At 42.0% G+C, this 16,166-nt stretch overlaps 68 pseudogenes; all 68 read right to left on the reverse strand.

Moving 5' to 3' along the window:
- Positions 1–204: 204 nt before the first annotated feature.
- Positions 205–323, reverse strand: LOC142679652 (5S ribosomal RNA; annotated as a pseudogene).
- A 253-nt stretch (positions 324–576) lies between these two features.
- LOC142688757 (5S ribosomal RNA) lies at positions 577–695 on the reverse strand (annotated as a pseudogene).
- Positions 696–762: 67 nt separating this feature from the next.
- On the reverse strand, positions 763–881 carry LOC142736019 (5S ribosomal RNA; annotated as a pseudogene).
- A 253-nt stretch (positions 882–1,134) lies between these two features.
- On the reverse strand, positions 1,135–1,253 carry LOC142712215 (5S ribosomal RNA; annotated as a pseudogene).
- A 253-nt stretch (positions 1,254–1,506) lies between these two features.
- LOC142669759 (5S ribosomal RNA) lies at positions 1,507–1,625 on the reverse strand (annotated as a pseudogene).
- A 67-nt stretch (positions 1,626–1,692) lies between these two features.
- On the reverse strand, positions 1,693–1,811 carry LOC142703345 (5S ribosomal RNA; annotated as a pseudogene).
- A 67-nt stretch (positions 1,812–1,878) lies between these two features.
- LOC142677614 (5S ribosomal RNA) lies at positions 1,879–1,997 on the reverse strand (annotated as a pseudogene).
- A 67-nt stretch (positions 1,998–2,064) lies between these two features.
- LOC142699432 (5S ribosomal RNA) lies at positions 2,065–2,183 on the reverse strand (annotated as a pseudogene).
- Positions 2,184–2,250: 67 nt separating this feature from the next.
- Positions 2,251–2,369, reverse strand: LOC142736316 (5S ribosomal RNA; annotated as a pseudogene).
- Positions 2,370–2,622: 253 nt separating this feature from the next.
- LOC142715970 (5S ribosomal RNA) lies at positions 2,623–2,741 on the reverse strand (annotated as a pseudogene).
- A 67-nt stretch (positions 2,742–2,808) lies between these two features.
- LOC142736635 (5S ribosomal RNA) lies at positions 2,809–2,927 on the reverse strand (annotated as a pseudogene).
- A 67-nt stretch (positions 2,928–2,994) lies between these two features.
- On the reverse strand, positions 2,995–3,113 carry LOC142735983 (5S ribosomal RNA; annotated as a pseudogene).
- Positions 3,114–3,366: 253 nt separating this feature from the next.
- On the reverse strand, positions 3,367–3,485 carry LOC142735984 (5S ribosomal RNA; annotated as a pseudogene).
- Positions 3,486–3,738: 253 nt separating this feature from the next.
- On the reverse strand, positions 3,739–3,857 carry LOC142728931 (5S ribosomal RNA; annotated as a pseudogene).
- A 67-nt stretch (positions 3,858–3,924) lies between these two features.
- Positions 3,925–4,043, reverse strand: LOC142735901 (5S ribosomal RNA; annotated as a pseudogene).
- A 67-nt stretch (positions 4,044–4,110) lies between these two features.
- Positions 4,111–4,229, reverse strand: LOC142678333 (5S ribosomal RNA; annotated as a pseudogene).
- Positions 4,230–4,482: 253 nt separating this feature from the next.
- Positions 4,483–4,601, reverse strand: LOC142721052 (5S ribosomal RNA; annotated as a pseudogene).
- Positions 4,602–4,668: 67 nt separating this feature from the next.
- On the reverse strand, positions 4,669–4,787 carry LOC142668921 (5S ribosomal RNA; annotated as a pseudogene).
- A 67-nt stretch (positions 4,788–4,854) lies between these two features.
- On the reverse strand, positions 4,855–4,973 carry LOC142712226 (5S ribosomal RNA; annotated as a pseudogene).
- A 253-nt stretch (positions 4,974–5,226) lies between these two features.
- On the reverse strand, positions 5,227–5,345 carry LOC142712237 (5S ribosomal RNA; annotated as a pseudogene).
- Positions 5,346–5,598: 253 nt separating this feature from the next.
- Positions 5,599–5,717, reverse strand: LOC142669770 (5S ribosomal RNA; annotated as a pseudogene).
- Positions 5,718–5,784: 67 nt separating this feature from the next.
- Positions 5,785–5,903, reverse strand: LOC142703356 (5S ribosomal RNA; annotated as a pseudogene).
- Positions 5,904–5,970: 67 nt separating this feature from the next.
- LOC142678809 (5S ribosomal RNA) lies at positions 5,971–6,089 on the reverse strand (annotated as a pseudogene).
- A 67-nt stretch (positions 6,090–6,156) lies between these two features.
- Positions 6,157–6,275, reverse strand: LOC142699443 (5S ribosomal RNA; annotated as a pseudogene).
- Positions 6,276–6,342: 67 nt separating this feature from the next.
- LOC142736314 (5S ribosomal RNA) lies at positions 6,343–6,461 on the reverse strand (annotated as a pseudogene).
- A 253-nt stretch (positions 6,462–6,714) lies between these two features.
- LOC142715904 (5S ribosomal RNA) lies at positions 6,715–6,833 on the reverse strand (annotated as a pseudogene).
- A 67-nt stretch (positions 6,834–6,900) lies between these two features.
- On the reverse strand, positions 6,901–7,019 carry LOC142736636 (5S ribosomal RNA; annotated as a pseudogene).
- A 67-nt stretch (positions 7,020–7,086) lies between these two features.
- LOC142735986 (5S ribosomal RNA) lies at positions 7,087–7,205 on the reverse strand (annotated as a pseudogene).
- A 253-nt stretch (positions 7,206–7,458) lies between these two features.
- LOC142735987 (5S ribosomal RNA) lies at positions 7,459–7,577 on the reverse strand (annotated as a pseudogene).
- Positions 7,578–7,830: 253 nt separating this feature from the next.
- Positions 7,831–7,949, reverse strand: LOC142728937 (5S ribosomal RNA; annotated as a pseudogene).
- A 67-nt stretch (positions 7,950–8,016) lies between these two features.
- LOC142735902 (5S ribosomal RNA) lies at positions 8,017–8,135 on the reverse strand (annotated as a pseudogene).
- Positions 8,136–8,202: 67 nt separating this feature from the next.
- Positions 8,203–8,321, reverse strand: LOC142678344 (5S ribosomal RNA; annotated as a pseudogene).
- Positions 8,322–8,574: 253 nt separating this feature from the next.
- LOC142737867 (5S ribosomal RNA) lies at positions 8,575–8,693 on the reverse strand (annotated as a pseudogene).
- A 67-nt stretch (positions 8,694–8,760) lies between these two features.
- On the reverse strand, positions 8,761–8,879 carry LOC142736308 (5S ribosomal RNA; annotated as a pseudogene).
- A 67-nt stretch (positions 8,880–8,946) lies between these two features.
- On the reverse strand, positions 8,947–9,065 carry LOC142727698 (5S ribosomal RNA; annotated as a pseudogene).
- A 67-nt stretch (positions 9,066–9,132) lies between these two features.
- LOC142736904 (5S ribosomal RNA) lies at positions 9,133–9,251 on the reverse strand (annotated as a pseudogene).
- A 67-nt stretch (positions 9,252–9,318) lies between these two features.
- Positions 9,319–9,437, reverse strand: LOC142737977 (5S ribosomal RNA; annotated as a pseudogene).
- A 67-nt stretch (positions 9,438–9,504) lies between these two features.
- On the reverse strand, positions 9,505–9,623 carry LOC142736637 (5S ribosomal RNA; annotated as a pseudogene).
- A 67-nt stretch (positions 9,624–9,690) lies between these two features.
- On the reverse strand, positions 9,691–9,809 carry LOC142735988 (5S ribosomal RNA; annotated as a pseudogene).
- Positions 9,810–9,876: 67 nt separating this feature from the next.
- Positions 9,877–9,995, reverse strand: LOC142686012 (5S ribosomal RNA; annotated as a pseudogene).
- Positions 9,996–10,062: 67 nt separating this feature from the next.
- On the reverse strand, positions 10,063–10,181 carry LOC142737285 (5S ribosomal RNA; annotated as a pseudogene).
- Positions 10,182–10,248: 67 nt separating this feature from the next.
- On the reverse strand, positions 10,249–10,367 carry LOC142727707 (5S ribosomal RNA; annotated as a pseudogene).
- Positions 10,368–10,434: 67 nt separating this feature from the next.
- Positions 10,435–10,553, reverse strand: LOC142736905 (5S ribosomal RNA; annotated as a pseudogene).
- Positions 10,554–10,806: 253 nt separating this feature from the next.
- LOC142735889 (5S ribosomal RNA) lies at positions 10,807–10,925 on the reverse strand (annotated as a pseudogene).
- A 67-nt stretch (positions 10,926–10,992) lies between these two features.
- LOC142736638 (5S ribosomal RNA) lies at positions 10,993–11,111 on the reverse strand (annotated as a pseudogene).
- A 67-nt stretch (positions 11,112–11,178) lies between these two features.
- LOC142667109 (5S ribosomal RNA) lies at positions 11,179–11,297 on the reverse strand (annotated as a pseudogene).
- Positions 11,298–11,550: 253 nt separating this feature from the next.
- LOC142735903 (5S ribosomal RNA) lies at positions 11,551–11,669 on the reverse strand (annotated as a pseudogene).
- A 439-nt stretch (positions 11,670–12,108) lies between these two features.
- LOC142721172 (5S ribosomal RNA) lies at positions 12,109–12,227 on the reverse strand (annotated as a pseudogene).
- A 67-nt stretch (positions 12,228–12,294) lies between these two features.
- LOC142737140 (5S ribosomal RNA) lies at positions 12,295–12,413 on the reverse strand (annotated as a pseudogene).
- Positions 12,414–12,480: 67 nt separating this feature from the next.
- On the reverse strand, positions 12,481–12,599 carry LOC142735660 (5S ribosomal RNA; annotated as a pseudogene).
- A 67-nt stretch (positions 12,600–12,666) lies between these two features.
- On the reverse strand, positions 12,667–12,785 carry LOC142725489 (5S ribosomal RNA; annotated as a pseudogene).
- Positions 12,786–12,852: 67 nt separating this feature from the next.
- LOC142737080 (5S ribosomal RNA) lies at positions 12,853–12,971 on the reverse strand (annotated as a pseudogene).
- A 67-nt stretch (positions 12,972–13,038) lies between these two features.
- LOC142683831 (5S ribosomal RNA) lies at positions 13,039–13,157 on the reverse strand (annotated as a pseudogene).
- Positions 13,158–13,224: 67 nt separating this feature from the next.
- LOC142736454 (5S ribosomal RNA) lies at positions 13,225–13,343 on the reverse strand (annotated as a pseudogene).
- Positions 13,344–13,410: 67 nt separating this feature from the next.
- LOC142729808 (5S ribosomal RNA) lies at positions 13,411–13,529 on the reverse strand (annotated as a pseudogene).
- A 67-nt stretch (positions 13,530–13,596) lies between these two features.
- LOC142688360 (5S ribosomal RNA) lies at positions 13,597–13,715 on the reverse strand (annotated as a pseudogene).
- A 67-nt stretch (positions 13,716–13,782) lies between these two features.
- Positions 13,783–13,901, reverse strand: LOC142737989 (5S ribosomal RNA; annotated as a pseudogene).
- A 67-nt stretch (positions 13,902–13,968) lies between these two features.
- LOC142736639 (5S ribosomal RNA) lies at positions 13,969–14,087 on the reverse strand (annotated as a pseudogene).
- Positions 14,088–14,154: 67 nt separating this feature from the next.
- On the reverse strand, positions 14,155–14,273 carry LOC142736906 (5S ribosomal RNA; annotated as a pseudogene).
- Positions 14,274–14,340: 67 nt separating this feature from the next.
- LOC142738001 (5S ribosomal RNA) lies at positions 14,341–14,459 on the reverse strand (annotated as a pseudogene).
- Positions 14,460–14,526: 67 nt separating this feature from the next.
- Positions 14,527–14,645, reverse strand: LOC142736640 (5S ribosomal RNA; annotated as a pseudogene).
- Positions 14,646–14,712: 67 nt separating this feature from the next.
- Positions 14,713–14,831, reverse strand: LOC142678587 (5S ribosomal RNA; annotated as a pseudogene).
- A 67-nt stretch (positions 14,832–14,898) lies between these two features.
- Positions 14,899–15,017, reverse strand: LOC142686023 (5S ribosomal RNA; annotated as a pseudogene).
- A 67-nt stretch (positions 15,018–15,084) lies between these two features.
- On the reverse strand, positions 15,085–15,203 carry LOC142727718 (5S ribosomal RNA; annotated as a pseudogene).
- A 67-nt stretch (positions 15,204–15,270) lies between these two features.
- LOC142736907 (5S ribosomal RNA) lies at positions 15,271–15,389 on the reverse strand (annotated as a pseudogene).
- Positions 15,390–15,456: 67 nt separating this feature from the next.
- Positions 15,457–15,575, reverse strand: LOC142693169 (5S ribosomal RNA; annotated as a pseudogene).
- Positions 15,576–15,642: 67 nt separating this feature from the next.
- Positions 15,643–15,761, reverse strand: LOC142735989 (5S ribosomal RNA; annotated as a pseudogene).
- Positions 15,762–16,014: 253 nt separating this feature from the next.
- Positions 16,015–16,133, reverse strand: LOC142728075 (5S ribosomal RNA; annotated as a pseudogene).
- Positions 16,134–16,166: the final 33 nt, after the last annotated feature.

Below are 16,166 nucleotides of genomic sequence, written 5' to 3' on the forward strand. Positions count from 1 at the left end.
CTAAACGACATAATAAAAAGTCAACCGCACCACGGATTCCCAGACAGTCTCCCACACTCGTACTAGCGAGGCGTTAAGCTGTGTAAGTTCTGCGATCTAACAAGAGCAGGCACATTCAGCTTAGACTGGCCATTGACATTAAATGCTTTAATCCATAGTCCTTTTTAATCGATTGTGAAACAAAATCTAAACGACATAATAAAAAGTCAACCGCACCACGGATTCCCAGACAGTCTCCCACACTGGTAGTAGCGAGGCCTTAAGCTGTGTAACTTCTGCGATCTGACGAGAGCAGGGACATTCAGCTTAGAATAGCCATTGACATTAAATGCTTTAATCCATAGTCCTTTTTAATCGATTGTGAAACAAAATCTAAACGACATAATAAAAATTCAACCGCACCACGGATTCCCAGACAGTCTCCCACATTGGTACTAGCGAGGCGTTAAGCTGTGTAAGTTCTGCGATCTAACGAGAGCAGGCACATTCAGCTTAGACTGGCCATTGACATTAAAAGCTTTAATCCATAGTCCTTTTTAATCGATTGTGAAACAAAATCGAAACGACATAATAAAAAGTCAACCGCACCACGGATTCCCAGACAGTCTCCCACACTGGTACTAGCGAGGCCTCAAGCTGTGTAACTTCTGCGATCTGACGAGAGAAGGCACATTCAGCTTAGAATGGCCATTGACATTAAAAGCCTTAATCCATAGTCCTATTTAATCTATTGTGAAACAAAATCTAAACGACATAATAAAAAGCCAACCGCACCACGGATTCCCAGACAGTCTCCCACACTGGTACTAGCGAGGCCTTAAGCTGTGTAACTTCTGCGATCTGACGAGAGCAGGCACATTCAGCTTAGAATGGCCACTGACATTAAATGCTTTAATCCATAGTCCTATTTAATCTATTGTGAAACAAAATCTAAACGACATAATAAAACGTCAACCGCACCACGGATTCCCAGACAGTCTCCCACACTGGTACTAGCGAGGCGTTAAGCCGTGTTACTTCTGCGATCTAACGAGAGCAGGCACATTCAGCTTAGAATTGGCATTGACATTAAATGCTTTAATCCATAGTCCTTTTTAATCGATTGTGAAACAAAATCTAAACAACATAATAAAAAGTCAACCGCACCACGGATTCCCAGACAGTCTCCCACACTGGTACTAGCGAGGCCTTAAGCTGTGTAACTTCTGCGATCTGACGAGAGCAGGCACATTCAGCTTAGAATGGCCATTGACATTAAATGCTTTAATCCATAGTCCTATTTAATCTATTGTGAAACAAAATCTAAACGACATAATAAAAAGTCAACCGCACCACGGATTCCCAGACAGTCTCCCACACTGGTACTAGCGAGGCGTTAAGCCGTGTAACTTCTGCGATTTGACGAGAGCAGGCACATTCAGCTTAGAATGGGCATTGACATTAAATGCTTTAATCCATAGTCCTTTTTAATCGATTGTGAAACAAAATCTAAACGACATAATAAAAAGTCAACCGCACCACGGATTCCCAGACAGTCTCCCACACTGGTACTAGCGAGGTCTTAAGCTGTGTAACTTCTGCGATCTGACGAGAGCTGGCACATTCAGCTTAGAATGGCCATTGACGTTAAAAGCCTTAATCCATAGTCCTATTTAATCTATTGTGAAACAAAATCTAAACGACATAATAAAAAGTCAACTGCACCACGGATTCCCAGAGTGTCTCCCACACTGGTACTAGCGAGGCCTTAAGCTGTGTAACTTCTGCGATTTGACGAGAGCAGGGACATTCAGCTTAGAATGGCCATTGACTTTAAATGCTTTAATCCATAGTCCTTTTTAATCGATTGTGAAACAAAATCTAAACGACATAATAAAAAGTCAACCGCACCACGGATTCCCAGACAGTCTCCCACACTGGTACTAGCGAGGCCTTAAGCTGTGTAATTTCTGCGATCTGACGAGAGCAGGTACATTCAGCTTAGAATGGCCATTGACATTAAATGCTTTAATCCATAGTCCTTTTTAATCGTTTGTGAAACAAAATCTAAACGACATAATAAAAAGTCTACCGCACCACGGATTCGCAGACAGTCTCCCACACTGGTACTAGCGAGGCCTTAAGCTGTGTAACTTCTGCGATCTGACGAGAGCAGGCACATTCCGCTTAGAATGGCCATTGACATTAAATGCTTTAATCCATAGTCCTTTTTAATCAATTGTGAAACAAAATCTAAACGACATAATAAAAAGTCAACCGCACCACGGATTCCCAGACAGTCTCCCACACTGGTACTAGCGAGGACTTAAGCTGTGTAACTTCTGCGATCGGACGAGAGCAGGCACATTCAGCTTAGAATGGCCATTGACGTTAAATGCTTTAATCCATAGTCCTATTTAATCTATTGTGAAACAAAATCTAAACGACATAATAAAAAGTCAACCGCACCACGGATTCCCAGACAGTCTCCCACATTGGTACTAGCGAGGCGTTAAGCTGTGTAAGTTCTGCGATCTAACAAGAGCAGGCACATTCAGCTTAGACTGGCCATTGACATTAAATGCTTTAATCCATAGTCCTTTTTAATCGATTGTGAAACAAAATCTAAACGACATAATAAAAAGTCAACTGCACCACGGATTCCCAGACAGTCTCCCACACTGGTACTAGCGAGGCCTTAAGCTGTGTAACTTCTGCGATCTGACGAGAGCAGGCACATTCAGCTTAGAATGGCCATTGACATTAAATGCTTTAATCCATAGTCCTTTTTAATCGATTGTGAAACAAAATCTAAACAACATAATAAAAATTCAACCGCACCACGGATTCCCAGACAGTCTCCCACACTGGTACTAGCGAGGCCTTAAGCTGTGTAACTTCTGCGATCTGACGAGAGCAGGCACATTCAGCTTAGAATGGCCATTGACATTAAATGCTTTAATCCATAGTCCTTTTTAATCGATTGTGAAACAAAATCTAAACGACATAATAAAAAGTCAACCGCACCACGGATTCCCAGACAGTCTCCCACACTGGTACTAGCGAGGCCTTAAGCTGTGTAACTTCTGCGATCTGACGAGAGCAGGGACATTCAGCTTAGAATAGCCATTGACATTAAATGCTTTAATCCATAGTCCTTTTTAATCGATTGTGAAACAAAATCTAAACGACATAATAAAAATTCAACCGCACCACGGATACCCAGACAGTCTCCCACACTGGTACTAGCGAGGCCTTAAGCTGTGTAACTTCTGCGTTCTGACGAAGAAAGGCACATTCAGCTTAGAATGGCCATTGACGTTAAATGCTTTAATCCATAGTCCTATTTAATCTATTGTGAAACAAAATCTAAACTACATAATAAAAAGTCAACCGCACCACGGATTCCCAGACAGTCTCCCACACTGGTACTAGCGAGGCCTTAAGCTGTGTAACTTCTGCGATCTGACGAGAGCAGGGACATTCAGCTTAGAATAGCCATTGACGTTAAATGCTTTAATCCATAGTCCTTTTTAATCGATTGTGAAACAAAATCTAAACGACATAATAAAAATTCAACCGCACCACGGATACCCAGACAGTCTCCCACACTGGTACTAGCGAGGCCTTAAGCTGTGTAACTTCTGCGTTCTGACGAAGAAAGGCACATTCAGCTTAGAATGGCCATTGACGTTAAATGCTTTAATCCATAGTCCTATTTAATCTATTGTGAAACAAAATCTAAACGACATAATAAAAAGGCAACCGCACCACGGATTCCCAGACAGTCTCCCACACTGGTACTAGCGAGGCCTTAAGCTGTGTAACTTCTGCGTTCTGACGAGAGCAGGCACATTCAGCTTAGAATGGCCATTGACGTTAAATGCTTTAATCCATAGTCCTTTTTAATCGATTGTGAAACAAAATCTAAACAACATAATAAAAAAGCAACCGCACCACGGATTCCCAGACAGTCTCCCACACTGGTACTAGCGAGGCCTTAAGCTGTGTAACTTCTGCGTTCGGACGAGAGCAGGCACATTCAGCTTAGAATGGCCATTGACGTTAAATCCTTTAATCCATAGTCCTATTTAATCTATTGTGAAACAGAATCTTAACGACATAATAAAAAGTCAAGCGCACCACGGATTCCCAGACAGTCTCCCACACTGGTACTAGCGAGGCCTTAAGCTGTGTAACTTCTGCGATCTGACGAGAGCAGGCACTTTCAGCTTAGAAAGACCATTGACATTAAAAGCCTTAATCCATAGTCCTATTTAATCTATTGTGAAACAAAATCTAAACCACATAATAAAAAGTCAACCGCACCACGGATTCCCAGACAGTCTCCCACACTGGTACTAGCGAGGCCTTAAGCTGTGTAACTTCTGTGATCTGACGAGAGCAGGGACATTCAGCTTTGAAAGGGCATTGACATTAAATGCTTTAATCCATAGTCCTTTTTAATCGATTGTGAAACAAAATCTAAACGACATAATAAAAAATCAACCGCACCACGGATTCCCAGACAGTCTCCCACACTGGTACTAGCGAGGCCTTAAGCTGTGTAACTTCTGCGTTCTGACGAGAGCAGGCACATTCAGCTTAGAATGGCCATTGACGTTAAATCCTTTAATCCATAGTCCTATTTAATCTATTGTGAAACAAAATCTAAACGACATAATAAAAAATCAAACGCACCGCGGATTCCCAGACAGTCTCCCACACTGGTACTAGCGAGGCCTTAAGCTGTGTAACTTCTGCGATCTGACGAGAGCAGGCACATTCAGCTTAGAATGGCCATTGACATTAAATGCTTTAATCCATAGTCCTTTTTAATCGATTGTGAAACAAAATCTAAACGACATAATAAAAAGTCAACCGCACCACGGATTCCCAGACAGTCTCCCACACTGGTACTAGCGAGGCCTTAAGCTGTGTAACTTCTGCGATCTGACGAGAGCAGGCACATTCAGCTTAGAATGGCCATTGACATTAAATGCTTTAATCCATAGTCCTATTTAATCTATTGTGAAACAAAATCTAAACGACATAATAAAACGTCAACCGCACCACGGATTCCCAGACAGTCTCCCACACTGGTACTAGCGAGGCGTTAAGCCGTGTTACTTCTGCGATCTAACGAGAGCAGGCACATTCAGCTTAGAATTGGCATTGACATTAAATGCTTTAATCCATAGTCCTTTTTAATCGATTGTGAAACAAAATCTAAACAACATAATAAAAAGTCAACCGCACCACGGATTCCCAGACAGTCTCCCACACTGGTACTAGCGAGGCCTTAAGCTGTGTAACTTCTGCGATCTGACGAGAGCAGGCACATTCAGCTTAGAATGGCCATTGACATTAAATGCTTTAATCCATAGTCCTATTTAATCTATTGTGAAACAAAATCTAAACGACATAATAAAAAGTCAACCGCACCACGGATTCCCAGACAGTCTCCCACACTGGTACTAGCGAGGCGTTAAGCCGTGTAACTTCTGCGATTTGACGAGAGCAGGCACATTCAGCTTAGAATGGGCATTGACATTAAATGCTTTAATCCATAGTCCTTTTTAATCGATTGTGAAACAAAATCTAAACGACATAATAAAAAGTCAACCGCACCACGGATTCCCAGACAGTCTCCCACACTGGTACTAGCGAGGTCTTAAGCTGTGTAACTTCTGCGATCTGACGAGAGCTGGCACATTCAGCTTAGAATGGCCATTGACGTTAAAAGCCTTAATCCATAGTCCTATTTAATCTATTGTGAAACAAAATCTAAACGACATAATAAAAAGTCAACTGCACCACGGATTCCCAGAGTGTCTCCCACACTGGTACTAGCGAGGCCTTAAGCTGTGTAACTTCTGCGATTTGACGAGAGCAGGGACATTCAGCTTAGAATGGCCATTGACTTTAAATGCTTTAATCCATAGTCCTTTTTAATCGATTGTGAAACAAAATCTAAACGACATAATAAAAAGTCAACCGCACCACGGATTCCCAGACAGTCTCCCACACTGGTACTAGCGAGGCCTTAAGCTGTGTAATTTCTGCGATCTGACGAGAGCAGGTACATTCAGCTTAGAATGGCCATTGACATTAAATGCTTTAATCCATAGTCCTTTTTAATCGTTTGTGAAACAAAATCTAAACGACATAATAAAAAGTCTACCGCACCACGGATTCGCAGACAGTCTCCCACACTGGTACTAGCGAGGCCTTAAGCTGTGTAACTTCTGCGATCTGACGAGAGCAGGCACATTCCGCTTAGAATGGCCATTGACATTAAATGCTTTAATCCATAGTCCTTTTTAATCAATTGTGAAACAAAATCTAAACGACATAATAAAAAGTCAACCGCACCACGGATTCCCAGACAGTCTCCCACACTGGTACTAGCGAGGACTTAAGCTGTGTAACTTCTGCGATCGGACGAGAGCAGGCACATTCAGCTTAGAATGGCCATTGACGTTAAATGCTTTAATCCATAGTCCTATTTAATCTATTGTGAAACAAAATCTAAACGACATAATAAAAAGTCAACCGCACCACGGATTCCCAGACAGTCTCCCACATTGGTACTAGCGAGGCGTTAAGCTGTGTAAGTTCTGCGATCTAACAAGAGCAGGCACATTCAGCTTAGACTGGCCATTGACATTAAATGCTTTAATCCATAGTCCTTTTTAATCGATTGTGAAACAAAATCTAAACGACATAATAAAAAGTCAACTGCACCACGGATTCCCAGACAGTCTCCCACACTGGTACTAGCGAGGCCTTAAGCTGTGTAACTTCTGCGATCTGACGAGAGCAGGCACATTCAGCTTAGAATGGCCATTGACATTAAATGCTTTAATCCATAGTCCTTTTTAATCGATTGTGAAACAAAATCTAAACAACATAATAAAAATTCAACCGCACCACGGATTCCCAGACAGTCTCCCACACTGGTACTAGCGAGGCCTTAAGCTGTGTAACTTCTGCGATCTGACGAGAGCAGGCACATTCAGCTTAGAATGGCCATTGACATTAAATGCTTTAATCCATAGTCCTTTTTAATCGATTGTGAAACAAAATCTAAACGACATAATAAAAAGTCAACCGCACCACGGATTCCCAGACAGTCTCCCACACTGGTACTAGCGAGGCCTTAAGCTGTGTAACTTCTGCGATCTGACGAGAGCAGGGACATTCAGCTTAGAATAGCCATTGACATTAAATGCTTTAATCCATAGTCCTTTTTAATCGATTGTGAAACAAAATCTAAACGACATAATAAAAATTCAACCGCACCACGGATACCCAGACAGTCTCCCACACTGGTACTAGCGAGGCCTTAAGCTGTGTAACTTCTGCGTTCTGACGAAGAAAGGCACATTCAGCTTAGAATGGCCATTGACGTTAAATGCTTTAATCCATAGTCCTATTTAATCTATTGTGAAACAAAATCTAAACTACATAATAAAAAGTCAACCGCACCACGGATTCCCAGACAGTCTCCCACACTGGTACTAGCGAGGCCTTAAGCTGTGTAACTTCTGCGATCTGACGAGAGCAGGGACATTCAGCTTAGAATAGCCATTGACGTTAAATGCTTTAATCCATAGTCCTTTTTAATCGATTGTGAAACAAAATCTAAACGACATAATAAAAATTCAACCGCACCACGGATACCCAGACAGTCTCCCACACTGGTACTAGCGAGGCCTTAAGCTGTGTAACTTCTGCGTTCTGACGAAGAAAGGCACATTCAGCTTAGAATGGCCATTGACGTTAAATGCTTTAATCCATAGTCCTATTTAATCTATTGTGAAACAAAATCTAAACGACATAATAAAAAGGCAACCGCACCACGGATTCCCAGACAGTCTCCCACACTGGTACTAGCGAGGCCTTAAGCTGTGTAACTTCTGCGTTCTGACGAGAGCAGGCACATTCAGCTTAGAATGGCCATTGACGTTAAATGCTTTAATCCATAGTCCTTTTTAATCGATTGTGAAACAAAATCTAAACAACATAATAAAAAAGCAACCGCACCACGGATTCCCAGACAGTCTCCCACACTGGTACTAGCGAGGCCTTAAGCTGTGTAACTTCTGCGTTCGGACGAGAGCAGGCACATTCAGCTTAGAATGGCCATTGACGTTAAATCCTTTAATCCATAGTCCTATTTAATCTATTGTGAAACAGAATCTTAACGACATAATAAAAAGTCAAGCGCACCACGGATTCCCAGACAGTCTCCCACACTGGTACTAGCGAGGCCTTAAGCTGTGTAACTTCTGCGATCTGACGAGAGCAGGCACTTTCAGCTTAGAAAGACCATTGACATTAAAAGCCTTAATCCATAGTCCTATTTAATCTATTGTGAAACAAAATCTAAACCACATAATAAAAAGTCAACCGCACCACGGATTCCCAGACAGTCTCCCACACTGGTACTAGCGAGGCCTTAAGCTGTGTAACTTCTGTGATCTGACGAGAGCAGGGACATTCAGCTTTGAAAGGGCATTGACATTAAATGCTTTAATCCATAGTCCTTTTTAATCGATTGTGAAACAAAATCTAAACGACATAATAAAAAATCAACCGCACCACGGATTCCCAGACAGTCTCCCACACTGGTACTAGCGAGGCCTTAAGCTGTGTAACTTCTGCGTTCTGACGAGAGCAGGCACATTCCGCTTAGAATGGCCATTGACATTAAATGCTTTAATCCATAGTCCTTTTTAATCGATTGTGAAACAAAATCTAAACGACATAATAAAAAGTCAACCGCACCACGGATTCCCAGACAGTCTCCCACACTGGTACTAGCGAGGCCTTAAGCTGTGTAACTTCTGCGATCTGACGAGAGCAGGCACATTCAGTTTAGAATGGCCATTGACGTTAAATGCTTTAATCCATAGTCCTATTTAATCTATTGTGAAACAAAATCTAAATGACATAATAAAAAGTCAACCGCACCACGGATTCCCAGACAGTCTCCCACACTGGTACTAGCGAGGCCTTAAGCTGTGTAACTTCTGCGATCTGACGAGAGCAGGGACATTCAGCTTAGAATGGCCATTGACATTAAATGCTTTAATCCATAGTCCTTTTTAATCGATTGTGAAACAAAATCTAAACGACATAATAAAAAGTCAACCGCACCACGGATTCCCAGACAGTCTCCCACACTGGTACTAGCGAGGACTTAAGCTGTGTAACTTCTGCGATCTGACGAGAGCAGGCACATTCAGCTTAGAATGGCCATTGACATTAAATGCTTTAATCCATAGTCCTTTTTAATCGATTGTGAAACAAAATCTAAACGACATAATAAAAAGTCAACCGCACCACGGATTCCCAGACAGTCTCCCACACTGGTACTAGCGAGGCCTTAAGCTGTGTAACTTCTGCGATCTGACGAGAGCAGGCACATTCAGCTTAGAATGGCCATTGACATTAAATGCTTTAATCCATAGTCCTTTTTAATCGATTGTGAAACAAAATCTAAACAACATAATAAAAATTCAACCGCACCACGGATTCCCAGACAGTCTCCCACACTGGTACTAGCGAGGCCTTAAGCTGTGTAACTTCTGCGATCTGACGAGAGCAGGCACATTCAGCTTAGAATGGCCATTGACATTAAATGCTTTAATCCATAGTCCTTTTTAATCGATTGTGAAACAAAATCTAAACGACATAATAAAAAGTCAACCGCACCACGGATTCCCAGACAGTCTCCCACACTGGTACTAGCGAGGCCTTAAGCTGTGTAACTTCTGCGATCTGACGAGAGCAGGGACATTCAGCTTAGAATAGCCATTGACATTAAATGCTTTAATCCATAGTCCTTTTTAATCGATTGTGAAACAAAATCTAAACGACATAATAAAAATTCAACCGCACCACGGATACCCAGACAGTCTCCCACACTGGTACTAGCGAGGCCTTAAGCTGTGTAACTTCTGCGATCTGACGAGAGCAGGCACATTCAGCTTAGAATGGCCATTGACGTTAAATGCTTTAATCCATAGTCGTTTTTAATCGATTGTGAAACAAAATCTAAATGACATAATAAAAAGTCAACCGCACCACGGATACCCAGACAGTCTCCCACACTGGTACTAGCGAGGCCTTAAGCTGTGTAACTTCTGCGATCTGACGAGAGCAGGCACATTCAGCTTAGAATGGCCATTGACGTTAAATGCTTTAATCCATAGTCGTTTTTAATCGATTGTGAAACAAAATCTAAATGACATAATAAAAAGTCAACCGCACCACGGATTCCCAGACAGTCTCCCACACTGGTACTAGCGAGGCCTTAAGCTGTGTAACTTCTGCGATCTGACGAGAGCAGGGACATTCAGCTTAGAATGGCCATTGACATTAAATGCTTTAATCCATAGTCCTTTTTAATCGATTGTGAAACAAAATCTAAACGACATAATAAAAAGTCAACCGCACCACGGATTCCCAGACAGTCTCCCACACTGGTACTAGCGAGGACTTAAGCTGTGTAACTTCTGCGATCTGACGAGAGCAGGCACATTCAGCTTAGAATGGCCATTGACGTTAAATGCTTTAATCCATAGTCCTATTTAATCTATTGTGAAACAAAATCTAAACGACATAATAAAAAGTCAACCGCACCACGGATTCCCAGACAGTCTCCCACATTGGTACTAGCGAGGGGTTAAGCTGTATAAGTTCTGCGATCTAACAAGAGCAGGCACATTCAGCTTAGACTGGCCATTGACATTAAATGCTTTAATCCATAGTCCTTTTTAATCGATTGTGAAACAAAATCTAAACGACATAAAAAAAAGTCAACTGCACCACGGATTCCCAGACAGCCTCCCACACTGGTACTAGCGAGGCCTTAAGCTGTGTAACTTCTGCGATCTGACGAGAGCAGGCACATTCAGCTTAGAATGGCCATTGACATTAAATGCTTTAATCCATAGTCCTTTTTAATCGATTGTGAAACAAAATCTAAACAACATAATAAAAATTCAACCGCACCACGGATTCCCAGACAGTCTCCCACACTGGTACTAGCGAGGCCTTAAGCTGTGTAACTTCTGCGATCTGACGAGAGCAGGCACATTCAGCTTAGAATGGCCATTGACATTAAATGCTTTAATCCATAGTCCTTTTTAATCGATTGTGAAACAAAATCTAAACGACATAATAAAAAGTCAACCGCACCACGGATTCCCAGACAGTCTCCCACACTGGTACTAGCGAGGCCTTAAGCTGTGTAACTTCTGCGATCTGACGAGAGCAGGGACATTCAGCTTAAAATAGCCATTGACATTAAATGCTTTAATCCATAGTCCTTTTTAATCGATTGTGAAACAAAATCTAAACGACATAATAAAAATTCAACCGCACCACGGATACCCAGACAGTCTCCCACACTGGTACTAGCGAGGCCTTAAGCTGTGTAACTTCTGCGATCTGACGAGAGCAGGGACATTCAGCTTAAAATAGCCATTGACATTAAATGCTTTAATCCATAGTCCTTTTTAATCGATTGTGAAACAAAATCTAAACAACATAATAAAAAAGCAACCGCACCACGGATTCCCAGACAGTCTCCCACACTGGTACTAGCGAGGCCTTAAGCTGTGTAACTTCTGCGTTCGGACGAGAGCAGGCACATTCAGCTTAGAATGGCCATTGACGTTAAATCCTTTAATCCATAGTCCTATTTAATCTATTGTGAAACAAAATCTTAACGACATAATAAAAAGTCAAGCGCACCACGGATTCCCAGACAGTCTCCCACACTGGTACTAGCGACGCCTTAAGCTGTGTAACTTCTGCGATCTGACGAGAGCAGGCACTTTCAGCTTAGAAAGACCATTGACATTAAAAGCCTTAATCCATAGTCCTATTTAATCTATTGTGAAACAAAATCTAAACAACATAATAAAAAGTCAACCGCACCACGGATTCCCAGACAGTCTCCCACACTGGTACTAGCGAGGCCTTAAGCTGTGTAACTTCTGTGATTTGACGAGAGCAGGGACATTCAGCTTAGAATGGGCATTGACATTAAATGCTTTAATCCATAGTCCTTTTTAATCGATTGTGAAACAAAATCTAAACGACATAATAAAAAATCAACCGCACCACGGATTCCCAGACAGTCTCCCACACTGGTACTAGCGAGGCCTTAAGCTGTGTAACTTCTGCGTTCTGACGAGAGCAGGCACATTCAGCTTAGAATGGCCATTGACGTTAAATCCTTTAATCCATAGTCCTATTTAATCTATTGTGAAACAAAATCTAAACGACATAATAAAAAGTCAAGCGCACCACGGATTCCCAGACAGTCTCCCACACTGGTACTAGCGAGGCCTTAAGCTGTGTAACTTCTGCGATCTGACGAGAGCAGGCACATTCAGCTTAGAATGGCCATTGACATTAAATGCTTTAATCCATAGTCCTTTTTAATCGATTGTGAAACAAAATCTAAACGACATAATAAAAAGGCAACCGCACCACGGATTCCCAGACAGTCTCCCACACTGGTACTAGCGAGGCCTTAAGCTGTGTAACTTCTGCGATCTGACGAGAGCAGGCACATTCAGCTTAGAATGGCCATTGACATTAAATGCTTTAATCCATAGTCCTATTTAATCTATTGTGAAACAAAATCTAAACGACATAATAAAAAGTCAACCGCACCACGGATTCCCAGACAGTCTCCCAGACTGGTACTAGCGAGGCCTTAAGCTGTGTAACTTCTGCGATCTGACGAGAGCAGGCACATTCAGCTTAGAATGGCCATTGACATTAAATGCTTTAATCCATAGTCCTTTTTAATCGATTGTGAAACACAATCTAAACGACATAATAAAAAGTCAACCGCACCACGGATTCCCAGACAGTCTCCCACACTGGTACTAGCGAGGCCTTAAGCTGTGTAATTTCTGCGATCTGACGAGAGCAGGCACATTCAGCTTAGAATGGCCATTGACATTAAATGCTTTAATCCATAGTCCTTTTTAATCGATTGTGAAACAAAATCTAAACGACATAATAAAAAGTCTACCGCACCACGGATTCGCAGACAGTCTCCCACACTTGTACTAGCGAGGCCTTAAGCTGTGTAACTTCTGCGATCTGATGAGAGCAGGCACATTCCGCTTAGAATGGCCATTGACATTAAATGCTTTAATCCATAGTCCTTTTTAATCGATTGTGAAACAAAATCTAAACGACATAATAAAAAGTCAACTGCACCACGGATTCCCAGACAGTCTCCCACACTGGTACTAGCGAGGCCTTAAGCTGTGTAACTTCTGCGATCTGACGAGAGCAGGCACATTCAGTTTAGAATGGCCATTGACGTTAAATGCTTTAATCCATAGTCCTATTTAATCTATTGTGAAACAAAATCTAAATGACATAATAAAAAGTCAACCGCACCACGGATTCCCAGACAGTCTCCCACACTGGTACTAGCGAGGCCTTAAGCTGTGTAACTTCTGCGATCTGACGAGAGCAGGGACATTCAGCTTAGAATGGCTATTGACATTAAATGCTTTAATCCATAGTCCTTTTTAATCGATTGTGAAACAAAATCTAAACGACATAATAAAAAGTCAACCGCACCACGGATACCCAGACAGTCTCCCACACTGGTACTAGCGAGGACTTAAGCTGTGTAACTTCTGCGATCTGACGAGAGCAGGCACATTCAGCTTAGAATGGCCATTGACATTAAATGCTTTAATCCATAGTCCTTTTTAATCGATTGTGAAACAAAATCTAAACGACATAATAAAAAGTCAACCGCACCACGGATTCCCAGACAGTCTCCCACACTGGTACTAGCGAGGCCTTAAGCTGTGTAACTTCTGCGATCTGACGAGAGCAGGCACATTCAGCTTAGAATGGCCATTGACGTTAAATGCTTTAATCCATAGTCCTTTTTAATCGATTGTGAAACAAAATCTAAACAACATAATAAAAATTCAACCGCACCACGGATTCCCAGACAGTCTCCCACACTGGTACTAGCGAGGCCTTAAGCTGTGTAACTTCTGCGATCTGACGAGAGCAGGCACATTCAGCTTAGAATGGCCATTGACATTAAATGCTTTAATCCATAGTCCTTTTTAATCGATTGTGAAACAAAATCTAAACGACATAATAAAAAGTCAACCGCACCACGGATTCCCAGACAGTCTCCCACACTGGTACTAGCGAGGACTTAAGCTGTGTAACTTCTGCGATCTGACGAGAGCAGGCACATTCAGCTTAGAATGGCCATTGACATTAAATGCTTTAATCCATAGTCCTTTTTAATCGATTGTGAAACAAAATCTAAACGACATAATAAAAAGTCAACCGCACCACGGATTCCCAGACAGTCTCCCACACTGGTACTAGCGAGGCCTTAAGCTGTGTAACTTCTGCGATCTGACGAGAGCAGGCACATTCAGCTTAGAATGGCCATTGACGTTAAATGCTTTAATCCATAGTCCTTTTTAATCGATTGTGAAACAAAATCTAAACAACATAATAAAAATTCAACCGCACCACGGATTCCCAGACAGTCTCCCACACTGGTACTAGCGAGGCCTTAAGCTGTGTAACTTCTGCGATCTGACGAGAGCAGGCACATTCAGCTTAGAATGGCCATTGACATTAAATGCTTTAATCCATAGTCCTTTTTAATCGATTGTGAAACAAAATCTAAACGACATAATAAAAAGTCAACCGCACCACGGATTCCCAGACAGTCTCCCACACTGGTACTAGCGAGGCCTTAAGCTGTGTAACTTCTGCGATCTGACGAGAGCAGTGACATTCAGCTTAGAATAGCCATTGACATTAAATGCTTTAATCCATAGTCCTTTTTAATCGATTGTGAAACAAAATCTAAACGACATAATAAAAATTCAACCGCACCACGGATACCCAGACAGTCTCCCACACTGGTACTAGCGAGGCCTTAAGCTGTGTAACTTCTGCGATCTGACGAGAGCAGGCACATTCAGCTTAGAATGGCCATTGACGTTAAATGCTTTAATCCATAGTCGTTTTTAATCGATTGTGAAACAAAATCTAAATGACATAATAAAAAGTCAACCGCACCACGGATTCCCAGACAGTCTCCCACACTGGTACTAGCGAGGCCTTAAGCTGTGTAACTTCTGCGATCTGACGAGAGCAGGGACATTCAGCTTAGAATGGCCATTGACATTAAATGCTTTAATCCATAGTCCTTTTTAATCGATTGTGAAACAAAATCTAAACGACATAATAAAAAGTCAACCGCACCACGGATTCCCAGACAGTCTCCCACACTGGTACTAGCGAGGACTTAAGCTGTGTAACTTCTGCGATCTGACGAGAGCAGGCACATTCAGCTTAGAATGGCCATTGACGTTAAATGCTTTAATCCATAGTCCTATTTAATCTATTGTGAAACAAAATCTAAACGACATAATAAAAAGTCAACCGCACCACGGATTCCCAGACAGTCTCCCACATTGGTACTAGCGAGGCCTTAAGCTGTGTAAGTTCTGCGATCTAACGAGAGCAGGCACATTCAGCTTAGACTGGCCATTGACGTTAAATGCTTTAATCCATAGTCCTTTTTAATCGATTGTGAAACAAAATCTAAACGACATAATAAAAAGTCAACCGCACCACGGATTCCCAGACAGTCTCCCACACTGGTACTAGCGAGGCCTTAAGCTGTGTAACTTCTGCGATCTGACGAGAGCAGGGACATTCAGCTTAGAATAGCCATTGACATTAAATGCTTTAATCCATAGTCCTTTTTAATCGATTGTGAAACAAAATCTAAACGACATAATAAAAATTTAACTGCACCACGGATACCCAGACAGTCTCCCACACTGGTACTAGCGAGGCCTTAAGCTGTGTAACTTCTGCGTTCTGACGAGAGAAGGCACATTCAGCTTAGAATGGCCATTGACGTTAAATGCTTTAATCCATAGTCCTATTTAATCTATTGTGAAACAAAATCTAAACGACATAATAAAAAGTCAACCGCACCACGGATTCCCAGACAGTCTCCCACACTGGTACTAGCGAGGCCTTAAGCTGTGTAACTTCTGCGTTCTGACGAGAGCAGGCACATTCAGCTTAGAATGGCCATTGACGTTAAATGCTTTAATCCATAGTCCTTTTTAATC

The sequence above is a fragment of the Rhinoderma darwinii genome, chromosome 1 (assembly GCF_050947455.1).
Source record: "Rhinoderma darwinii isolate aRhiDar2 chromosome 1, aRhiDar2.hap1, whole genome shotgun sequence".
In the NCBI taxonomy this organism is placed as follows: Eukaryota; Metazoa; Chordata; class Amphibia; order Anura; family Rhinodermatidae; genus Rhinoderma; species Rhinoderma darwinii.